Source organism: Oncorhynchus mykiss, chromosome 27 (genome assembly GCF_013265735.2).
Source record: "Oncorhynchus mykiss isolate Arlee chromosome 27, USDA_OmykA_1.1, whole genome shotgun sequence".
Taxonomy (NCBI): domain Eukaryota; kingdom Metazoa; phylum Chordata; class Actinopteri; order Salmoniformes; family Salmonidae; genus Oncorhynchus; species Oncorhynchus mykiss.
This window is the reverse complement of record NC_048591.1, coordinates 20,922,501-20,929,650: the sequence shown is the minus strand read 5'-3', so window position 1 is coordinate 20,929,650 and position 7,150 is coordinate 20,922,501. Positions and strand designations below refer to the sequence as shown.

At 41.4% G+C, this 7,150-nt stretch overlaps 1 protein-coding gene across 2 annotated transcripts in view; it reads left to right on the top strand.

Annotated features, from left to right (window-relative positions):
* Window positions 1-5,520: 5,520 nt before the first annotated feature.
* The window catches only part of LOC110507754 (TLC domain-containing protein 1), a 10,611-nt gene continuing 8,981 nt past the window's right edge, over window positions 5,521-7,150 (top strand). The window contains exon 1 of one of the 2 annotated variants that reach the window (XM_021587966.2): window positions 5,521-6,189. The gene's annotated coding sequence lies outside the window, so the exon portion shown is untranslated. Of the gene's footprint in view, window positions 6,190-6,656 lie in introns of those variants that run through there. The other variant, XM_021587965.2, reaches the window with a different exon arrangement.

Here is a 7,150-nt window from a genome sequence, read left to right as displayed (position 1 = left end):
AACTTGGGACAAAAAGCACGCGGATCTGAAAGCAAACTTCTTGTTTTCCTTGGGCAATTTAATGGTTACTCAAAGGCTTTTTTGTTGTAGGGTATTATTGAATGCTCATTCATATAATTTTACTAAATTAGATTTTGTCATCAGTGTGTGTGTGTGTGTGTGTGTGTGTGTGTGTGTGTGTGTGTGTGTGTGTGTGTGTGTAGCTGAAACTGCTTGACTGGTTGTAAACCGATCTGTACAGATCATCACATTTAAGAAATCTCATGAGATGAAACACCTCCAAAAAGTACCAGGAATCAATGGGTGGAAGTCAGAATCACATCACATCAAAAATATGTTACTAGATGTGGAAACTAGAGAGGGGTTAAGTTCTAAATGGCACCCTATTCCCTAAAATAAGCCTGTTTCAGTGGAGGATGGGGAAGATATATCCGCATGCACAATGTTTTTCTGGCACATGTTAGGTCCTTTGATACCAATTGAGCAATGTTTCCATGCCCCAAATAATTCAGGCTGTTATGGAGGCAAAGGGGGATCCAACCCATTACTTGATGGATGTACCTAATAAATTGGGTGTACTGAGTGTACATGGAAACATTTCATAAACAATGGTGAGGTGTTTGCTCTGTCCCTGTACAATAGATTGCCCTTTAACCTCTGTAGCCTTCTGCCTGGTGTGTTTAACTTTCTCCCTTATAGGCACGTGCATGTGCACACACAGACCTGACGCACACACAGAGTAAGACTTTGATGTTTGTAAATGTGTTCCTCCAGGACTGGCCTATCTCAGAGGATGTTCTTCCTCCTATCTTGCGCTCCAGTGACATGAGGATGTTGAACATTTGGGAAGAATCAGCATTTTATTCATCTCTCACCAGGCAGCAGGCTTGTACACTGAGCATACAAATCATTAAGAATACCTGCTCTTTCCATGACATACCAGGTGAATCCAGGTGAAAGCTATGATCCCTTATCAGTGGTGTAAAGTACTTAAGTAAAAATACTTTCAAGTACTACTTAAGTCGTTTTTTGGGGTATCTGTACTTTACCATTAATATTTTTGTAAACTTTTACTTCACTACATTCTTTAAGACAATAATGCACTTTTTACTCCATACATTTTCCCTGACACCCAAAAGTACTAGTTAGATTTTGAATACTTAGCAAGACAGGAAAATGGTCTAATTCCCACACTTATCTAGAGAACATTCCTGTTCATCCCTACTGCCTCTGATCTGGCAGACTCACTAAACACATGCTTCATTTGTAAATGATGCAGAGTTGGAGTGTGCCCCATGCTCTCCGTAAATACATTTAAAAAACTAGAAAATGTTGCCAGCTGCTTTGCTTAATATAAGGAGTTTTTAATGATTTATATTTTTACTTTTGATACTTAAGTACACTTAAGCAATTACATTTACTTTTGATACTGAAGTATATTTAAAACCAAATATTTTTTTACTTTTACTCAAGTAGTATTTTACTGGGTGACTTTCACTTTTACTTGAGTAATTTTCTATTAAGGTATCGTTACTTTTACTCAGTATGACAATTGAGTACTTTTTCCACCACTGTCCCTTATGGATGTCACTTGTTAAATACACTGCAATCAGTGCCGATGAAGGGGGGGGGGGCAGGTTAAAGAAGGATTTTTAAACCTTGAGACATGGATTGTGTAATGTGTATGCTTGCCATTCGGAGGGTGAATGGGCAAGACAAAAGATTAAAGTGCCTTTGAACGGGGTACGGTGCCAGGCACACCGGTTTGTGTCTAGAACTCCAACGCTGCTGGGTTTTTCATGCTCAACAGTTTCCTGTGTGTATCAACAAGTGTCCACCACCCAAAGGACATCCATCAATTTTGGGAAGGTGTGTGCTGTGCAGTTAGGATAGTCTACATCAGTTTTTCCCAAACTGGGGTATGCGTACCCCCAGGGGTACACGCAATGCCTTTGGGGTTAGACCAAATAAACATGTGATTCACATTTTTTTAAAGTATAAATAACTGCTTTAAAAAATAAAATAAATATTCACATTTTCAAACAGTCCATTTATATTTTCCAACAGGGCTATACATTTGGGTGAGGTGTTTTTATTGCCCGGAGTAGCCTCGTTTCAATGTCAAAAATAAAATTAAACCATCTAGAGTTCAGTGAAATAACAACACAATGTCAAATACAGGTAGCCTAGTCAAATAATTAACATCGAATCACATTAACCGTTACTCTCTCGCGGGAATTCCACTAATGGTCCGTATGCAGCCAAACATAGCTGCTGCTCATTCCGTTTGCGTGAAAATTTATGAAATGGTTTAAAAAAGTCAGGTCCGTGTCCATAGAGACACATACCAGCTCTACTGGTAGTACTGCTACTACCAGCAGTACTACACCTGCACCTGTCGACGACACAAGTTGTTCTGCTTCCACGAGCACATCCAAAGGTAGCATCAGTAATTCTACATTTGTTGTTAGCCCAGCTAGCATGGATACTGGCAGTTGTGAATCTGATGTGGCCGAAGAGCTACTGCCCCCTTACCTGGGAAAGCACAAAAACAACAGAAAGGGACGTTGCACCATCAAAGAGGACAACAAAATATGATGAGAACTACATTGATTTGGGGTTCACTTATATTGGGAGTAGTGCCTTTCCTCAGCCACGGTGTGTTATATGTGCAAAAGTAATATCTCACAACTCGATGAAACCTTCACTTTTGTGCAGACATTTAGAAACAAAACATACTAATTAGAAAAATAAGCCACAGGAGTTTTTGAGCCAGAATTAAGACGACCTTCGAGTAGTAAGACATGTTTAAAAGCAACAGATACCATTTGTCACGCCCATATCTGTCGTCCCCCCCCCCCCCCCACTTGGTGCTCGAAGGCGCCAGGCTCCACTGCATTTGAGCCAATCAGTTGTTTTGTGACAAGGTAGGGGTGGTATACAGAAGATAGCCCTATTTGGTAAAAAGACCAAAGTCCATATTATGGCAAGAACAGCTAAAATAAGCAAAGAGAAACAACAGTGCATCATTACTTTAAGACATGAAGGTCAGTCATTTCAAGAACTTTGAACATTTCTTCAAGTGCTTTCGCAAAAAAACTTCAAGCGCTATGATGAAACTGGCACTCATGAGGACCGCCACAGGAACGGAAGACCCAGAGTTACCTCTGCTGCAGAGGATAATTTCATTAGAGTTAACTGCACCTCGGATTGCAGCCCACATAAATGCTTCACAAAGTTCAAGACACATCTCAACATCAACTGTTCAGAGGAGTTTGTGTGAGTCAAGCCTTCATGGTTGAATTGCTGCAAATAAACCACTACTAAAAGGACACCAATAATGTCACGCCCTGGCCAGAGAGAGGCTTTTTATTCTCTATTTTGGTTAGGCCAGGGTGTGACTAGGGTGGGCATTCTATGTCCTTTTTTCTATGTTTTGTATTTCTATGTCTTGGCCTGGTATGGTTCTCAATCAGGGACAGCTGTCTATCGTTGTCTCTGATTGAGAACCATACTTAGGTCCCCTTTCCCCCACCTGTTTTGTGGGAAGTTAACTTTGTATCTGTTCACCATGCATCAACCGTAGGGATGGTGCCATGTTTCCTTCAGATGTGACACTTGGCATTCAATCTTGGTTTCATCAGACCAGAGAATCTTGTTTCTCATGATCTGAGAGCCTTTAGGTTCATTTTGGCAAACTCCATGTGGGCTGTCACGTACCTTTTACTCAGGAGTGGCTTCCGTCTGGCCTTATTGGTTGAGTGCTGCAGAGATGTTAGTCCTTCTGGGAGGTTCTCCCATCTCCACAGAGGAACTCTGGAGCTCTGTCAGAGTGACCATCGGGTTCTTGGTCACCTCCCTGACCAAGGTCCTTCTCCCCCGATTGCTCAGTTTGGCCGGGCGACTAGCTCTAGGAAAAGGTGGTTACTCTTGGTGGTTCCAAACTTCTTCCATTTAAGAATGGTGGAGGCCACTGTGTTCTTGGGGACCTTCAATACTACAGACATTTTTTTGGTACCCTTCCCCAGATCTGTGTCTCGACACAATCATGTCTCGGCGCTCTACAAAACAATTATTTCGACCTCATGGCTTGGTTTTTTCTCTGACAAACACTGTTAACTGTGGGACCTTATATAGACAGGTGTGTGCTCCAGGTGGACAGGTGTGTTCCAAATCATGTCCAATCAATTGAATTTACCACAGGTGGACTCCAATCAAGTTGTAGAAACATCTCAAGGATGATCAATGGAAACGGGATGCACCTGAGCTCAATTTCGAGTTTCATAGCACAGGGTCTGAATACTTACGCAAATAAGGTATTTCTAAAAACCTGTTTTCACTTTGTCATAATGGAGTATTGTGTGTAGCTTGATGAGGATTTGTATTTATTTAATCCATTTTAGAATAATGCTGTAACGTCACATAATGTGGAAAAAGTCAAGGGGTCTGAATACTTTCCGAATGTACCGTATCTACTTTCTGAATGCACTGTATATCATTTATGCAGCAGCATACAAGACATTTTTGGACTCACTTTGTTGTGCTGTGCTCACTTGAACAGGAAGGTGGCGCCTCAGTCCTTCGTGGGCAAATTTTGTCATCTAACTCTGTCATCAAAGTCTAGCATTCTCTGGATTTATGGTGCTTTCAAGGCAACTGGGAACTTGAAAAAAAAAAACAATGTTGAATCATGATGTCAGTGATCTTCAGGTAGGAGCTCTAGAAAAAGGCCAGAGTTCCCGACTTGGAATTCTGAGTTTGATGACCGTTCAAAACGTATTTTCCCAGTCGGAGCTCGTTTTTTCCCCGAGTTCCCAGTTGTCTTGAACTCACTGAAGTCTGAGATTTCCCAGTTGTTTTGAACATGGCAGAAGTCATGCTGGATTGACAACATGGCCAATGTATTCAACCTTTTCTGGCCCATCGTGTTGAATGTTTATCCGTTTAAGCTTGAAAAAGAGACCCTTAAACCCAGACTTGGACCACACACCAACTCCATTGATTAGCAGGTTAATGATTGATTTGCAATGCTTGCAGTTAGCCGCTGATTCCTTCCAAACCACTCATGGTTGAATTTGCGATTTCCAACTTGTTGTGTAATGTTTATGTCCAATGGCCGATGAGCAGCGATACATTTTTATTTAATTTCACTTCATATTGAAAAAGCTTGAAAAGGATTTGCAAGTAGATTGTCAATTTGATTCATGATAATGACTGCTAGCTTGCTAGCTAAGATTTTGAAAGTATAATGAGCATGATCAGTCCAATCAAAGTTACGGTAGATATAACAGGATTTGACATAATTTTATCTGTGGCCAATGACCTTGATTCTTCTTGGATGGGCGCTTCTAATGTAACTCTATGGCAACCCCCAAGGTGCTTGAATTTTCAAGCTTTACCTATAGATTTTGCAGTGACGTAGTGTCCTCGTGAATGACAGAACACTGACCCAATCACGGCACAACTAGAGAACATTACCAACCCCTACGCTTCGTATTTTCCGCTGGCTGCCCCACCACCACAAACAAGCACTGAGCTAGGCTGAAACACCTGCATTTTGGAGCTGCCTTACTCAGGAAAGCAAAAATAAACCATGATTGTTTTCAGCTTTATTAACTCATTTTTTTAAAAGTAATTGTTTGCAAACTGATATGTGGCAGATTTATTTCTGTCAATATTCAACCCTAGTTTCAACCCTAGTTTAAGGGACTCATTGTCCCATTCTCTCCACTTAACCCTAGACTTAGTTTTCATGTGTCCATGTTGAACTTTGAATCTCTGGGAATGAGCAACATACCAAAATAACATGGAGACTAGACACAACCACATTTTGGCTTAATTAGGGTGCCAGTGTACTAAGGTCTTGAATACCAAGATTGTAAGGGCTAATGATAACATAATGGGTCTAAGAGAGAATGGCACTGAGCGAATGGCTGTTTTAACTACAATAGCATTATCAATACAAGTGCAACAGGTTAGTTCTTGAACGCACCCCTGTTGCCCTGTCAGCAGCAGGTGTGTGCAATTGTAATTAAGGTTGGGGCTTCCAAGTAGGCCTGCCTTGTGTATACAATCATGGCATTTTGTACCATTCAGGAATTTCCCCTTGACCTTGTGAAGGTTATTGTATGAGAGGAGGACAAGAGTGGGGGTGTTGTGCTTTAGTTCAAATTCTATGGATTAAGAGCTGTAAGTATGTTTCAGGTTTGAGTGCCCATACCCTTGAACTATTTATCTGTCAAATCCCCCACATTACACAGGGTCTGCAACAACATCATGCTTTATATCCTGCATATGCATCTTCATAACTTTTATGCATTCCTCCAAATCCCTAATTACATATAGTCTTCATAAAACGACAGGGAAAGCCACTGTTGTTTTGAAGGCATGTTGAGACATTGAACTAATACATTTAACCACTTAGTATTTGCTTTGTACTGTATGTGGGGGCTTGTAATTGACACATGTGTGACATGTTGTACACACAGGGGTGAATGTAAAAGGCATGTGGACATGGGCTCACTGGGAACCGAATAGGCAAAAAGGAGGGACTAACCTGAACTTGTCCAATAACAAATGCAGATCCCTCCCCCCCCCCCCCCTTACATGTTTTGCTACGGTTTGCCCTAATGAACACACCCCATGTAGTAGTGTTCAGGCCCTGGTATGTTGCCACTGTTCCCCCCTCACTTCCCCAACTGGGCCAGAGAGGCCAGCTGTGGGGAGTGTGTGTGCTCTGTTTATGGAAAAAGTGTAGGGGGGAGCAAGGGGGAGAACAAGACAGTGGTTTATGGAGCAGCACAGTTTCTCAGTAAGTGAGGGAGTGTTAGTTGGCTGTTAGGCTAAATTAATTAGTTGATTTGCTTTTCCATTTTAGTGAGAGTTTCAGAGCTGTGGTCTCTGTGGCTACCACCAAACTCTGTCAAAGTTGACAAATGTTTGTGTATCAAACCTCAAATTCACATTTTATACCGCCTGCTCTGTGACTGTGACTATTTCTCCAGCCTGACCCCTTCACATTTTATACAGCCTGCTCTGTGACGGTGACTATTTATCCAGAGAAACAACAAAGAACATTGTTTCCTAGTAATGATTTAAGTTACAACGTTACACTCTATACCCTAATAATGTTTTTAGCCCTGTCATATAG